The sequence below is a fragment of the Euprymna scolopes genome, chromosome 8, assembly GCF_053919585.1.
Source record: "Euprymna scolopes isolate OS-2025 chromosome 8, ASM5391958v1, whole genome shotgun sequence".
NCBI lineage: Eukaryota > Metazoa > Mollusca > Cephalopoda > Sepiida > Sepiolidae > Euprymna > Euprymna scolopes.
Genome location: NC_136489.1, coordinates 41241143 through 41258234, shown reverse-complemented (window position 1 = coordinate 41258234; position 17092 = coordinate 41241143). Strand labels below are relative to the sequence as shown.

The 17092-nt window shown below is 33.3% G+C and overlaps 1 protein-coding gene across 16 annotated transcripts in view; it reads right to left on the bottom strand.

The window, feature by feature from the left end:
- The window catches only part of LOC145283523 (transcription factor collier-like), a 581603-nt gene that overhangs the window by 10675 nt on the left and 553836 nt on the right, over positions 1-17092 (bottom strand). The gene's annotated exons all lie outside the window — the stretch shown is intronic.

Sequence of the window (17092 nt, the reverse complement as noted above, 5' to 3'; positions counted from 1 at the left end):
GTTCTTTTTACAAACAATTAAATACCTGAGTCAAATAATCGATAAAGATTGCAGACGCCCAGACCCAGATAGGGCGACCGCTATTAAAGAAATGCCGGCACATAATTGCAGAGTTTTTGTTTTTAGGTTTGGCAAATTATTACCAGAGGTTCATCCCAAATATGCACAAATTGCGCGCACAACTTAATGAATTGCTGAAAAAGGATAAGGCTTGGGAGTGGACAGAAGATTGCCAGACATCATTCCAATAAATAAAAAGAATCCTGACTTCAAAAATTTTCCTCGCGCATTTCAACCCGCAGTTGGACATAATAGTAGGTAGCGACACTAGTCAATATGGCGTCAGGGCGTGCATGCTACATCGAATGCTGGATGGCTCGAAATAGCCTATTGCTTTCGCATCGCGGACTCTCTTGCCAGCGGAAAAGAATTATTCTCAGATCGAGAAAGTGGCCCCAGGAATTATATTTGCAGTTTCAAAATTCCACCAGTTCTTGTACGGAAGACATTTTTTTCTACAAAACGACCATAAGCCGTTGATATCCATTTTTGGATCAAAAAAAGGACTTCCAACATTCACTGCGAACCGACTATTAAGATGGGGAACTATTCTGCTGAACTATAATTTTACAATTCAATTTCTCCCCTCTAAACAACTAGCCTATGCAGACGGTCTAGCGAGACCGATTCCTGCCAAAATGGAATCTCTTGAAGATTCAGTAATCGCGGCACTACGTATTAATAGTGATGTAAAAACAATGATAAACAATATTATCCGCGAACTGCCAGTCACACTTCAGGAAATTAAGTCAGAATCCCTAAATGACAATTTCATTCAAACCACGAAGCAGAAATTAGCCATGGGTGACACCAGTTCAGTCATTTCTTCTGGTTGCGACGAAATACTGTTATACGGTGAAAGGGTTGTCATCCCCCAAACCCTTCAAGAAAGAATTCTCAGGGATTTTCACATGGGGCATCCAGGAATAAACAGAATGAAAAGCCTAATGAGAAGTTTTGTTTAATTGCCAACTATGGACCAAAATATTACCGACATGCTGAACAGATGCAAAGTCTGTACTTTGGCTGCAAAAGCACCACCGATAACGTATACACCTTGGCCTAAGGCTGAACAACCATGATCGAGGATCCACATCGATTATGCGGGACCTGTGGAGGAATTTTATTACCTGGTAATAGTTGACTCTTACTCTAAATGGTCAGAGGTACTAAGATGCAAAAAACCGACCACGGCAACAACGACAATTTTTTATTGAAATTGTTTTCTCGGTTTAGGGTTGTAGACTGTCTGGTTAGCGACAACGCTAGACAGTTCACCTCGACAGCGTTCAGAGAATTCTGCGAGACGTATCAAGTCAAGCATATTACGACACCCCAGTACCACGCCAAAAGCAACGGCCAAGCGGAACGCTTCGTCGATACCTTTAAAAGGGCATTAAAAAAAAACGTCCGGTACACCGGCAGAAAAGGCCCTTCAGCAATTTCTGCAGATTTACAGAATCACGGGAAATCCGAACAAACCAGATGCGGGATCCCCAGCAGAAATCATGTTTGGACGGAAAATAAAATCCGTATTTGATAAACTGCTACCCAAACACATAGTACTCAACAGAACCTCTACAATGTCAACGAAACGGTTTAACAGCGGATATAACGTGTATTTTAGACATTTTAGAAATAACGTTTCTTTTTAAGAACAGGGCACGTTCTTACGAAGAATCGGCCATATTACATCATTCAGGGTCCAAAGTTCCAACATAAAAGCCACCTAAACCAAACCAGGAAACCCTTCTGCGAGGATCAAGAAGAACCACCACAGAACGGCAGTGAGGCGATTGAAACTGTGTACGGCTGTTTTGATATAGACCCTCCAAAAGGGATGTCAGAACCGAGACGCTCCGGCAGAAAGAGGAAGCGCACAGACCCCTTGGTGGTCTGCTCAAAAGGAAGAAATACTGATTTTCACAAACTCGCGGAAATCAGCTTGGGAGGGGGTGTGGTGGGGGAATCACCCTCCAAATGACTGTTCTATCCATTATATAAACCATAGACCTTTTGATCCCAGGTGTGGATTAAACACTAGCGTGAGACTCGCCTGCTCGGTGACGTTTACTACTCTTTTCAGTTGTAACCTTTTTACGTTGTTTTTTCAGTAATAAATTGTTTAAACTCTATTCCATTGTTCTGTTTTCTTTGTGGCTTATTGCAAGCCATACCAATATATAATATATATTATATCTCCTATATAATATTTTGATTGCAGAAGTTCCTCATTTTCCTCAGAAAGTACCGTATGTTTGCAACAACAGACGCCACATACAAATTTATTATGTCTAGACTATTAATCACTATCTTATGAAACTTTAAAACGAAATTATAGACGCATTTATTTATTTTAATAATAAAATCCTAAATTTCATCTTAGGAGCAACATCATCACAATCACACCATCTTTAGCGGAAATAGTTCCTATTTTCCTTCTATATTTATATCCTCATACCGCCCCAGTCATCACCAGGAAGAAAAATACACATTATAATTATATTTCCCTGGCACTCTTCGTAACTGGATTATAGGCATGCCATTATCTTTCCATTTCCCGCTCCAAAAATAATAATTCTCCCTTCTAAAATTCCGGCAATTCTCATTGCCTGAGCTCTTAATATACTCATACAACGGCATTCTAATCTTCTCTACATAAACAAACAGTTCTTAAAATTTTAAGAAAGAGTCACTAATAAACATTATTTAGCCCGTTGATGGGACTGACACAAAAACACAGCATCTGTTTTATATAACTATTGCAGCAGAGAAAAAAGTTATTGTATATATATATATAGGTATTTCGTAAATTTTTCTATTTCTATTTAATGTTACTGTGTTTACACTTTTGCTTTTTAATACTTTCAAAACACATTTATTATATGTTAATAAACATTACAAACTGCAAGTCCTTTTTAGATAATTAATTATCTATCTAATAAATAATTTATATGCAAATAAACATAACAAAATAGCTTCCCAACTCTCTATCCTCCTCCCTATCTCTCACTTGCTCTCGCGCGTCTCTCTCTCTCTCTCTCTCTCTCTCACACACCTTTTAAACCTGTGCAAAATATTACGATCGTCGCCAATTAAAAAATATTAAGAGTTGAACAACAAACGTAAACATCTAGGATTGCTACCACTGATTTCGATCACCCTAAACAGTCCATATATAGTGAGAACCCCTAACCTCTCAAACTTCTGTTTTTACTGTCCATTAATGGACCATTTTTCGTACTTTTATTAATTCATAACGATTTACGCATTCTTTTAATTGCTTTGCTTTTTTTTTTTAAATTCAAACAGTACCTGCATGTTACCGACCCAAACCATCATTACTCACCAGTGAGAGCCAGATTATTTCATTTCGGCCACGGGCGCCAGCGTCCCCATTTGTTCAGGGACGGCAGTGACCACCAATAACAACCGTAGTGTACTTTTTTGCAAAGTGGGGGGCATTCTTCAACAGGGTAACGCAAGTTAACAAGCTCTGCTAGTATATATATATATATATATATATATATATATATATATATATATATATATATATATATATACTTCTCTTTCTTTCTGCTGTCTTTCCCTCTCAGGTACGAGTAAAATCGTATTACTTCTGGCATCATCACGTTTACAAGCCGGTTCTTAAGTTAAGCAACGTTTTACCTGGTCAATATCAGATGGGTGACTATTTAGGAATAGTGGGTGTTGTATTTAAAAGCCGGTCGACACCTCCCAGCAAGAACTGCAAAAACCTATCGCTCTCATCTTCCCTGACATTTGATAGGCTCTTATAAACTTTCTTCTTTGAGAAAAGCTGGTTCCATCCGTCTAGGGTAAATGCCGTTTGGATATTGATATTCTTTTTCTTTATATTCAACTCTTTTAGATGTTCATTTCCTTCATGATCACGCGCACGCACACACACACACACACTTACAAACATCTTCACACGCACTATGTTTAAGAGAAAGAGAGAGAGAGAGAGTCGGAGGAGCGAGAGATTATAAATTCAGAGCGAGATGCGAAAACAACACATCGAGATAGATAGAAAAGATAAACAGATTTTTTAAGAGAGACGAGTCAGTTTTTCAGTTAATTGCAAATTACGTCTAATTAGGCCCATTTAAAATTGAGAATTTTTCTAACCACAAATCAATCCTGTATTTTCTGTGAATAAAAATAGATAAAACATTAACGTTCAGAATATAATTTCACATTTAAAATTCAAATTGTCTCAGCGAAATAAAAACTCTAATTTTGTTCAGAATCCATTTTTTATACGTACTATGAATTTTATACGTAGGAACGTTGATTTCCTACTTGCGCTTTCGTACGACAAAGACGCAATTTCGCGAGCGTAATTTCAGTCTATAAATGTCATCAGGGTTCTGATTCTGAAATCTTGAAGACGTACATATGGTCAATTCTCCTTTACGGTTGCGAATGTTGCACAGTGAGTAAAACGATTGAAAGTCGTTTGGAAGCAGTAGATTTATCGTTTTTAAGGAGAATTTTAAGAATCTCATGGACAGAAAGGAAGACAAACAAAATAAAAGCCATGCGTAAGGCAAAGTACAGCTGATTACTAGCTAATATAATCCACGACAGACAGAGTTGTTCGGCCATTTAATGCGTGCGAACACCTTGGATAAAAGCTTGATGTTAGCAAAAATCGCCGGAAAAAAGAGAACAGGAAGACAACGAACAAAGCTCAACGACAGTCTCAACAGGATCACTGGAAATACGACTGTAGATCTCATTATGAAGGCCAAATGTAGAGGGGACCCGAGAGCTATAATCCTCGACGTCTGCATCTGCAGACGTGATACCTAAACCAGATAAATGTCTACGTATTTCCCGATGAAAACATACGAGTGCGAGAAAAGCAGTGCTTTTACGCCATTTAAAATAATGAAAACGTTTAGGTTTTCTACCATATTTAATTCTTAATTCAAGGTTCATAGGTGAAAGAGCAATTCATTTCTTAATAATGTTTACGACATATTTCATTTGTGTTCATACAACAGGCAGCCTCTTTATGAACGTGGCCGGTTAAATAATGGCATCATTAATATGTATCTATATATATACCTATAAGGTTGATATTTTTGTTGCACTGACATTGATATTGAAAACCTACTTTTTTCTATTGGAATTTAATTGCTTACCCACATGTTAGAGGAACTGTTTCTATTAAAATACTCTATAAAATTTTAGTCTACCGGCTTAAAACTTGGTATAGAAAGGATTTGGACTAATGAAATAAATTCAACTTGTTTTAGCCGGTAAAAATAGCTGCTATAAGAGTCTGTGCTTTACTTATGATACTTACTTATGAGCATGCGAACATATATAGTAATAGTTTGAAGTCGCTTTAGTTTTTAACGTTTTCTTATCTATCTGTGGATAGCTCAAATGGTAACGATTAAGGCTGGGGCGCTAAATGTTTTGGTGTCGATTATAGCTGATGGCACCCAAGTCATTCTTTTTCATTTTTGAAATTATTACTATATATTAGGTACAATATAATAATCAATAGTAAATTAATTCTATAATAATAAATACGAAATCTGCATTAATAAAAGATCATATCTAAGTGTATTTTATGACTGGACAACACCGAACAGCCTGCTAGTGTATATATATATATATATATATATATATATATATATATATATATATATATATATATATAAAGTGACATTTTCTGTCCGTCTGGGGAAGGGTTTCTACAAAAATACTCTGTTTATTTTTGGTTTAGACTTGAAACTTGATACATAATGGATTCAGACTCGTGGAACGATTCGATTTGATTTTTAGTCGGTAAAATAGCTTTTACGGGATAGAAATTAAAAATTTAGAACTTTTAACATACACATTTATACGTTTAGTCACGTTACTTTTAAAGTTTTGAGATGCACAGTGATATAGCTCAAATTGTAACGAATAACACTGGTGAGCTACATGTTTTGGTTTCGATTCTAGTTGATGTCACACAAGTCATATTTTTATTTTAACTTTTAAAAGCATTAATGTATATAGAGTACAATGTAATAATTGCTAGAGAATTAACTCTATAATAATAAATACGAAATCTGCATAAAATAAAATATCACATTTAAGCGTATTTTACGGGTACTGTCGGGTGGCCTAATAGTTAAAACTGATAAAAAACGTTGATTTTTTGTAAAGGAAAAAGAAAAAAATCTTATTTTGAAAGGAATGATTTAGATGGGGGTGTTATCGATTGAGGATAATTCTATTTAATTGCCTTCCTGTGTCGGCTGTTAATGTGGGGGAGTAAGTCTCAGACTAGAACGATTTCATCTAGGACGAAAATATTAAAGTGTAGTATTACAACAGATGCTACAGTTACAATTATTTTTTGTTAAAAATGTGACAAATTAGGCATAAGTATATTACTTTATTAAAATAAAATAAATGTTCATAGTGAATTCTTGTCGAAAACAGGAATGAAATGAAATATTCTGCTGTTTTGTTTGCATTTTTCGGACTACTGTTCTTATCTTGAGTGTCATTTTCACAACGTTTCGGTCGATGTAACGTCCGACTTTCTTGAGATGTATCTTGCCTAACTCGGGAATCTTTCTGTCGAACTCGGGAACCAGCACAGAATTTCGAACGAAACTCTTCTTTCCCAGAACTGTCCGCGTTTGGAATACTGTTTCGCTGACATACTTCCCGGTTAAACACAACATGGTAGCCTTCAAATCTAATGTAAATATGTTCCTGATAAGCCGTCCCCATAAATAATCAAATTCTACCCAATTTACACCGTAAATTGCATACATTAACCTTTATCCTCGAGTGGCCTTCGGGCCTTGATAGTAGTGACTTCCAAGTAAAAAAAACAAGTTTATTTTATTCACGTAGGTAACATTGAATCAATCATGACTGGACAGAGGTTCTAAGTAATTCGCAATTGTATTTTTCGATCACACAATGACAATTGAACCTTCAAGCATTCAGAAATATTTCACTTCTACTAATTAATTTTTCCCGGCGCACTAATCACTGTGTCGCAGGTCATTGCAAAGATTCCCTAAGGATTCCTAAGTTAGACAAAATACACCTGAAGAAAGTCGGAGGTTACATCGACCGAAACGTTGTGAAAATGACACTCAAGATGAGAACAGTAGTCCGAAGACTGCAAATAATACGAATAACCAAACTTCATCACAAAAATTTAAAGATGGATATGTTCTATTATTTTATTTTATATTTCGAATTGAATCTAATATTTACTAGTTATTTTCCTCTGCAACAAGAAATACACACTTTTGAAACACTATGTTTTTATGTTTCAAAGTTTTATATTTGAAAATATTTATTCATGGTTTTTAGTTAGTTGTTTTGTGAACGAAAAATGTTTTTGGGCTTTGTTTTTAGCATGATTGAGTTTAATGAAAAAATTATAATTAAAGCCAATATATATATATATACATATATATATATATATATATATATATATGTCCATTCTGCCAAATCACCACCATAATTACTAATCATAACGATGTCTCATCGATTATCTGATACTCATTTTATCCCTCATCCTCGAGTAGACTTTGACCCTTGATAAGTGGTTGACACACTAAAAAAGCATTATTGTTGCTATTTTAAGCTTAAGTTTGAGATAACATTCTCATCGCTAAATGGATGCATTTCAAGAACGGAAACATCTCCATTCTTCTATTTTCTTCTGCTTAACTTTATGCCACCGGCTTAAAAAAATTATCCTTTAACTGTTTCTGACTTGATTAAAATTTTTAAGAGAATCTTGCGTCGAAGAATTGCATTCCAACCAGAAGATTTCGCCGCACACTAATCGTCACTCCAGCATCACTTTCGTGATTGGCAGAACTTCGATATCAAAAAAATGTATGGGAATCAAGGAAAGCCGCTAGGTCCATCTGTGATTCCTCTCTTTTTATTTTATATTCTGTCTCTATTATTTCACCCTCCTCTCTTTCTCTCGTTGCCTTTTACTCTACCTTTTCTTCTCTGTTTTCTTCTCTCTTCTCGCCTCCTTTCACTCAGTTTCTGTTCCTTATACTCTTTCTCGGTCAATATGTCTTCCTATCCCTCTCGTTCTTTCTGACTGCCTTTCTCCTAATCTCTTTTTCTTACTCTCTCTCTCTCTCTCTATTTGTCTTTGTGCACATCTCTCTGTCTGTTTATCTGCCTTTCTACCCTTTGTCCATTCCATCTCTATCTATCTATCTATCTATCTATCTATCTATCTATCTATCTATCTATCTATCTATCTATCTATCTCTCTCTTTCTATATATATATATATATATATATATATATATATATATATATACTGATGTTTCTCTATTTCGCAGTTAATGTTAGTCTTGTGGTTTAACCTTGCTAATTGAGTCAGAGACGGCTTCGTGGTCGGGTTTGAATCTCCCGACCGGCTGTAAAAGTCCTTGCACTGATGATTCTCGAAAGGATGAAACCCTAGTGTCTTCAGGTATTAAGAATAATTATAGCAATAATTATATATATGCATACATATATGTCTCTCTCTCTCACTCTCTCTCTCTCTCTCTCTCTCTCTATATATATATATATATATAGTATTATAGTATGTTTAATTATACGAATATTATTGTAAATCATAATATACAACATATATATATGCATATATATATACATAAATATATACATATATATGTATATACATATATATATACATACAGAGTAAGTTTATTTATACAAACATTATTGTCAATCCTTATATATGATGATTGCAACGTCTTGTCAGACGAGTGTCACTCCCTCAGACATTTAAAATCCGTGAGCCCAAATGCCTGAGGGAGTATCTATACAAATATGATGTTACAGAGTCTTAGCTTTGTACGACAGCTAAGTCTCTCCCTCGGTTCAAAATGTTGAGATCCAGCAACAAGCAAGAGCAATATAGCCAGCAACAAATTAAACTGCGGACCAGCTTAATGCGGGTAATGGTCTTCCGCTTTATGGCTTTTTAAATCAGAGATTTGCTTCTCCTAGAAAGGTTGCCTTCACCACGGCTTACAGGAGCCCTATCCACCCCAATACACACACACACACACACACACACACACACACACACACACACACACACACACACACACACACACACACACACAAATATACACGGTGCTAGTTGGCCGTTGACCCAGAAAAAGAGTTCATTCGCTCTTTGGAAGGTCTTGTTTTTAATCCTTCAGGGAGACTAGCCGCCCTCCTCACCAAACAAGTCTGGTGGGGGAACCAGTTTAGTCGCCGGTGACCCGACCACGAGGCAGGTAGTACTGGGTTACATGGTACCAGTAGCACATGACATGACCTGACATATATATCCTTATATATATATATACATATATATACATATATATATACATATATACACATGTATATATGTTCTAGATAATATATATATATATATATATATATATATATATATAATAAGTTACACAGCCAAACAACGTCGCAGCCCACAAGAGCCATGAAAGTCAACGAACCGGAAGTCCTTGAACTTCCGGTTCGTTTACTGGAATTTATTATATAATCTCTCACATTCTGAAAATCCAATCATAAGTTACTCGCTTAGTTAGCATTGCTGGATTGCATCGTGCTTTCGAGTTAAAACTCCTACTTTTGAGACATCGGCTTGGCGTTATTAACTGGCTGGATGACTGTGTCCCTTGTCGAGACGAAGTAGGTTCATTTAAAGATTTATGGATGCAATCATGATTGAGTGGGCAAAGATGTTTGTTATTACAATTACAGTTAGTTTTGGGTTTAATTGGGAAAGGGATTTTTTGGGCTGATTTAATTTTTTTTTGTTATTAGATGTTAAGATTATTTGTGCTAAATTAGGCATTGTAGAATAAGAAATCCTGATTGAATTTTTATTGAAAATAGAACTATATCTGTGTGGGTATTTGAAAGGGTTTTGTAAAATGTTGAAGAATTACTTAGGTATATTTAGGCTAAATGGAGGATTAAACCAAATATTTTTCTTTCTCCTAATGCGACTGGGTGAGTTAGAGGTATTGCGATTAGTATTTTGGTTTGGATTATATATGTACACTGCTTCATTGTTATTGATAGCGGCAGATCTAGTTATTTGAACTGATTTCTTCCTGGTCATATTGTGTGTGATTACAGATTTAAGGCGACCTGCAGCAGGAGCATACTGGTTGTATTTAATCTTTTCCTTGTGTCCTCAGTTCCATAAGACATTATTGAAGAAAGTAGCATTTTGATTAAAAGTTTTTTTATCAGCAGAAAGAGCGGTAATTCTTCTAGAGACAGATGGTACTATAGATTTTATAATTGAGTTGGGGTGGTTAGAAGATTTATGGACGTATAAAAGCGTAATATTAGGATTATGATAGGGGCTATGAGTTTCGGTGTTAAGATTAAGTGTAACATCTAAAAAAATTGAAGTTTTTTGTTTGGTTCGATAATTATAGCAAGGCCAAAGTTATTAAAGAGTTATGTAATTTTTTAATTGTTTTGTTGTACTTTCTTGGCCTGGCTGTTGTAGTAAAAAGAGCATCGTCTCTATAAAAGCCCCCTTGGATATGTTTAAAGTGGTATCTAAGTTCTGTCAATAAAAAGAGTCCCACTAAATCGGTAACTTCTGCAGAGTCAGAAGCGTCCATCAAGATGCCAAAATTATCAGGGCTGTCCTTTCTAGTCCAAAGCTTATTGTTAAATTGTATAAGGGACTTTCTCGCTAGGAGATTGATTTAATTTCTAAATTAGTTAAGTCAGAATTTCTTTTAGCAAAGATAAGAGCCTTATTTAAAAGGATCGGAGAAATTGACTGATAATAATTTTGGATGTCAAAGGTTATGAAGTTATGGAGGTGTTTAGTTTTTAAGGGAGACAATCCAATTAATTACAGAATCAGAATTCAGCCAAAGAGGGAAACTTACTTTTTCTTTAATAGAAGGGATGATTCTATATAAGATATTTTTGCTTACAGCTCCTAAGTAAGAGTTAGATGGGCAGATCAATCTGATGGAAGGGTTGTCATAGAAATTAGGTTTATGATCCTTGATGGTGAATCAAGGGGTACCCGGAGCAATTATTTCAGTGAAGTTATAGATATTCATAGAAGTCAGTAAAAGTTTAGCTTCAGAATTAATGGAATCTAAAATCTTAGGAGGGACTATTTTATAAGATTTATTAAGTTCTTTATACAAAAGTTTTATTATATGTAGGATAGTAAAGTTTATAATAATTTTTTGTTTTATCAACAGGGACGAATATATGTTTATTCTTTTTAACTTTTCGGCAAAATTATTTATTTTTCGAGTAACCGGATTATAATGGTGTCTTTGTTTCTTAAATTTAATTTTTTTTAAATATATATATATATATATATATACTAAGGGAGAGAGAATAGGCTTAAAAGAGAAAGGGGGAAAGAAAGAGACAGCACATATATAAATATATATGCATATATATATTTGTATGTCTCTGTTTCTCTACCCTCTCTATTTCTCTCCTCTTTACATTTGGTCCTGTTTCTTTCTCTTTATCTCTTACTGTCTCACTCGCTCGACGCCACATTCCTCCCGATACAAAATATATGCGAACAATGTCTGCATAATCTTACACAAGATAAGGAAGCTGCAAATCCATGGTATCTTAAAATGACCGCTGAAATATTAATGTCACCCCTCCCCCCATTTTCTTTTTGTCATCAGCAAATCAAGCTCTTCTGTATTTTCATCAATCACATTTTTATGTCGGAACGCCAAGCGCATTTGATCTTAGGCATGCGTAAACAGCAGATGAAAATGTTTCGCATAGGAGAACTCGCGAAAAGGGGAGGCAATTCCCATCCTTTTATACAACTTCCAGAGAAAATATGCTTTGCCCGTGTTCACACTAATATTCATGTTTATGTAAACATTTTAATCAATGACGTTAAACAAAGGAAAGAAAACAAAAGAAAACTTTTTAAATTGCAAATTTAAAAAAAATCTTGGCAATCAGTATAAAAAAGATAAAGAAAGCGAACGCCTTATTATGGAACTAGAGTAACATATTCTTTTTATAATTCACTTCACACGGTAAAGTTGGTTCTCATTTATTACTCGTGTCCTCCCTTAAACACTTGAAATGGGTTAGTCTGATACTTTTATTCGCTAAACATCGCGTGATGAGACGGTTATATATATATATATATATATATATATATATATATATATATATATATATATATATATATATATGTGTGTGTGTGTGTGTGTGTGTGTTTATTTTTGAAATATTGTTAATTTCAATGTATACCGTTTTCATTTAACGGGTTCAGGCTGATAAAAACTGAATCACACTTAATTTCGAGTGAAGCTCAATGTATCTATTTTATAGGTGCAGAGAAAATGAACAAAACTAAAGCGTATAACATATGTGACGGAAAAGATATAAGGAAAGTAACTCTTATAATAAAAATATTATCTATGACCTCGCCTTAAAACTAAGACATTAACTAATAAATAATAATTTGAAACTAAACAAAATGAATAGTAGAATAAATACACTTAAATGTAGTAATAAAAAGTATAAAAATAGAAAAGATAACTAGAAAAAATTGGAAATTAAGACTAAAACAAAAAATTAAAAAAAAAGAAAATAAGGTTTAAAACAAGAATTTTGGTTTGCATAGTACCCAAAATGACTGACCTGTATAAACGTGAGGATGGAATTCCTTTTCCCCAAACGAACGCACCAGGTTTATCATGTATAAAATTATCTTATTTTGGTAACATCGAATAGAAATCACATCTGGCGAGTTGGTGAAAAAGGGGATTTTCATGAAAACATAAAATCATTAAATTGCCATCCCATTTACGAAACGGCTTTAATAAAAAGATCCAGGATAAAATAAACCAAAAATTGATAAAAATAAAAAAATGTAAATCTTTGAATATCAACACAGTTTCGTACTATATAAATATATATGTTTATATATATAAATATATATGCATATAGGTATATATATAAATATATATGCATATATAAATATATATGCATATATATAAATATATATGTATATATGTATGCATATATATGTATATTTATATGTATATATGTGTATATATATATTTACATATATATATGTATATATATTTATATATATATGTATGTATATATATATTTATATATATATGTTTACATGTTATATATATATATATTTATATATATATGTATGTATATATATATATATGTTTACATGTTATATATATATATATATATATATATTAAGTAATGTGATTTACAATTTAAAAATTAAAAAAAAAATTTTTAAATTTAAAAATCAAATTTTAATTAAATTAAAAATTAGTTTCATAAGAAGGAACAACAACAAAGTCAATTATCTGTACGATCGTTTCGGAAATCCGTGCTTTTTATTTGTGGTATACATGAAGTTATGTAGAACAATTATATATAGTTTTTTTGGTAAGCACGGTCTCCTCATCAGCAAATTTAGGAGGATTTTTATTGAATTTAAAAGACACCATAAATAAACCTAGCATTAAAAGTAAGGCAGATGAATCTGAAAAAATTGAAATAAAAGGTTTGGATTTAAAATTTATAAGAAAATTAATATAGGTTAGAGATAGAAATGAGTAGAAAAAATATATATTTTTGAATTTGCATAATAAATTTAATTTAAAAATATATAGAGATAGTTACCTTTTAGTTTTTCTTAAAAATAACTCTCTATCAAACCAAACTACTCTATCCAACTATATTTGGCAACTAAAAAATAGCAATATTTCTTTCAACTTAAAATGGCAAATAATTGAGACTTGCAAATCATATAAACCAGGAGATAAATTTTGTGCACTATGTACAAAAGAAACCCTTAATATTTTAAAATATGAAGATATAAGAAGTACAACCAAATTATTAAATTCAAGACACGAGCTTCTGACATGTAATCATAAACGTTGGTTTAAATTTAATAAATATAAACCACCTTAAATCATTAAAAATTACTCATTAGTAAAAATAGATTACAATTTTTTTTTTAATAAATTAAGTTAGACCAATTACCTCCCTTAGACCCGTAAAATAAATAATAAATAAAGTCAATAACACATGACAATTATCTCCCCTTAAAAACTTGTAAAATAAATATTCTCTCTATATATATTAACTGTAGTGTCTTTAAATCAAAATACGCTAACGGAAACAATTTACTGCACGAGCGTCGCCCTTTTAAAATTCATCATTCAATAAAATAAAAAGCTATAGCAAACATCTAAATGACTACTTTAAACACAGTTCCTGATTTCAAAAAAAGAAAAACTAAAAGGTAACTATCTCTATATATTTTTAAATTAAATTTATTATGCAAATTCAAAAATATATATTTTTTCTACTCATTTCTATCTCTAACCTATATTAATTTTCTTATAAATTTTAAATCCAAACCTTTTATTTCAATTTTTTCAGATTCATCTGCCTTACTTTTAATGCTAGGTTTATTTATGGTGTCTTTTAAATTCAATAAAAATCCTCCTAAATTTGCTGATGAGGAGACCGTGCTTACCAAAAAAACTATATATAATTGTTCTACATAACTTCATGTATACCACAAATAAAAAGCACGGATTTCCGAAACGATCGTACAGATAATTGACTTTGTTGTTGTTCCTTCTTATGAAACTAATTTTTAATTTAATTAAAATTTGATTTTTAAATTTTAAATTTTTTTTTTAAATTTTTAAATTGTAAATCACATTACTTAATATTGAATTAGCTCTAGGACATTTAACTATCGAGCTTATTATATATCTAAATTACAACGAGCATTTCCTGTATTTTAATTAAACTAGTAATTTCACTGTTACATTAAAATACACTTAGCTCTTTAGACTATTAGTCTAATCTCCTTTAAATTATATATATATATATATATATATATATATATATATATATATATATATATATATATATATAGTGTATAACAAAAGTGAGTACACCCCTCATATATCTTCGGATATTTAAGTATATCCTTTCATGGGACAACACTGAAAAAAATGATTTTTTGACACAATGAAAAGTAGTCTGGCCGACGTTGGAATCTATAAAATAGCAAATTAATGTCTTTTATACCCTAAGTTAATATATTTCCCTCTCCAAATAACTGCAAATATAGCCATTAAAGGCTAAATCCCTGGAAACAAAAGTGAGTACACTTACGAAAAGTTATCAACATTAACATACAATATGTAAACTTTCAATATTTCTTGTGGCCTCCATCATTATCCAAAACTACCTTTACTCTCTAGGGCATGGGGTTTAACAGGGCTTCACTTGTAGCTACTCGAATGCTCTTCTACTCTGCAATTACGACGTCACGGAGCTTGCGGATATTTGTGACTTTGCGCACCTCCACTTTCTTTGAAGATGTTCCAAACATGTTCTATTGGGTTCTAGTCTGGAGACATGCTTGGCCAGTCCATCGCCTTTACCCTCAGCCTCTTCAGTAAAGCAGTGGTTGTCTTGGATGTGTGTTTTGGGTCATTGTCATGCTGGAACACTGCTCTGCGACCCAGTTTCTGGAGGAAGGGGATCATCCTCTGCTGCAGTATTTGACAGTACATGTTGGAGTTCATGTTTCCATTAATGAAATGTAACTCTCCAATACTTGCAGCACTCATGCAGCCCCAGACTATGACATTCCCACCACCATGCCTGTACCCTATGCATGACACATTTATCTTTGTACTCCTCACCTGGTCGCCGCCACACATACATATGTCTTCAGCAAACTGTTTGTCGACTTTCTTGTGTATTGCCTCCAGAAGAGGCTTCCCCCTGGTGTGACAGCCATGCACACCAAGCTGAGGAGTACAAAGATAAGTGTGTTATGCCTGTGTGTGTGTGTGTGTGTGTGTGTGTGAAGTGCTATTTTTAAAGCTTATAGCAATGCAATCTTGCAGAAAACCCCGTGGGTACAAAAGAAGTAAAAAGAGAATAAATGATAACAAGAAATTTTCAATCATTAACATGACGTGTTGAACCAGGATGCCATCGTGGTGTGAAGTTTTTTCTTTTTAAATTTTCGAAGTATACTTTATCTTCACAGAGAAGAAAAAAACATGTGTACAACCATTTAGTAGATGTGTTTTATGCATAAAAATCTAGCAAACATATGGGTTAATCGTGCAAAAGTGTTAATTACTAGTTAAATCCCGTGAAAAATCCTCTGAGTTTTCTGCACCAACTTCTGGACTGAGTTTAAAGCAAACAGAAGTAAACATGTGGAAAAATTATCTTCTTTTGGTTTTCTATCAAATGAACCTAATTATTTTGTACTTTAAATTACTGTCAAAGAAATGTATTACTATTTCGTTAGTTTCCCCGTTGAAGAATTGTTCGAAACAACAACAAAGTCATACTCTTGTTCCTTATTTTCGAACCCGTAGCACCATGACATATTTTCCTGGTATAGATAATGCAAATTGTATTCAGATAAATTACTAATTATATATCAAATATACATAATTTGAATACGTAAAAAAATTAAATATTTACAGCAACGCTCAACCATTACGACAACGAGTTTCTGATGGAAGTATTTTGATGTTAATCCCAAGAATAAGAATGTCTGCAAGTCATGTCAAGTCTTCATACCAATTAGTGGCTGATCAGCAAAAGTTTTACAATGATTAATATATCCGATTATGGCCGATTACCGATTTTCTGTCGATTATTCTGTGCACTCAGGTCTAGGACTATATAGATAAGGAAGGCTGTATAGAATGGCTAAAAAGAGGATCGCTCCACTATGATTAGGATGGGATTATTATGGCTGCCCAAGGTCAAGGCTTGATGACCAATATTTTTAAGATGATTGATCTTAGCAATAAAACTAAGTGCAGGTTCTGCCATACAGAACTAGAGAGGTAGAGCCATCTGATATCTAGTTCTTCTGAGACAGCTACTATTCGATGTGACATAATGGAATGTAC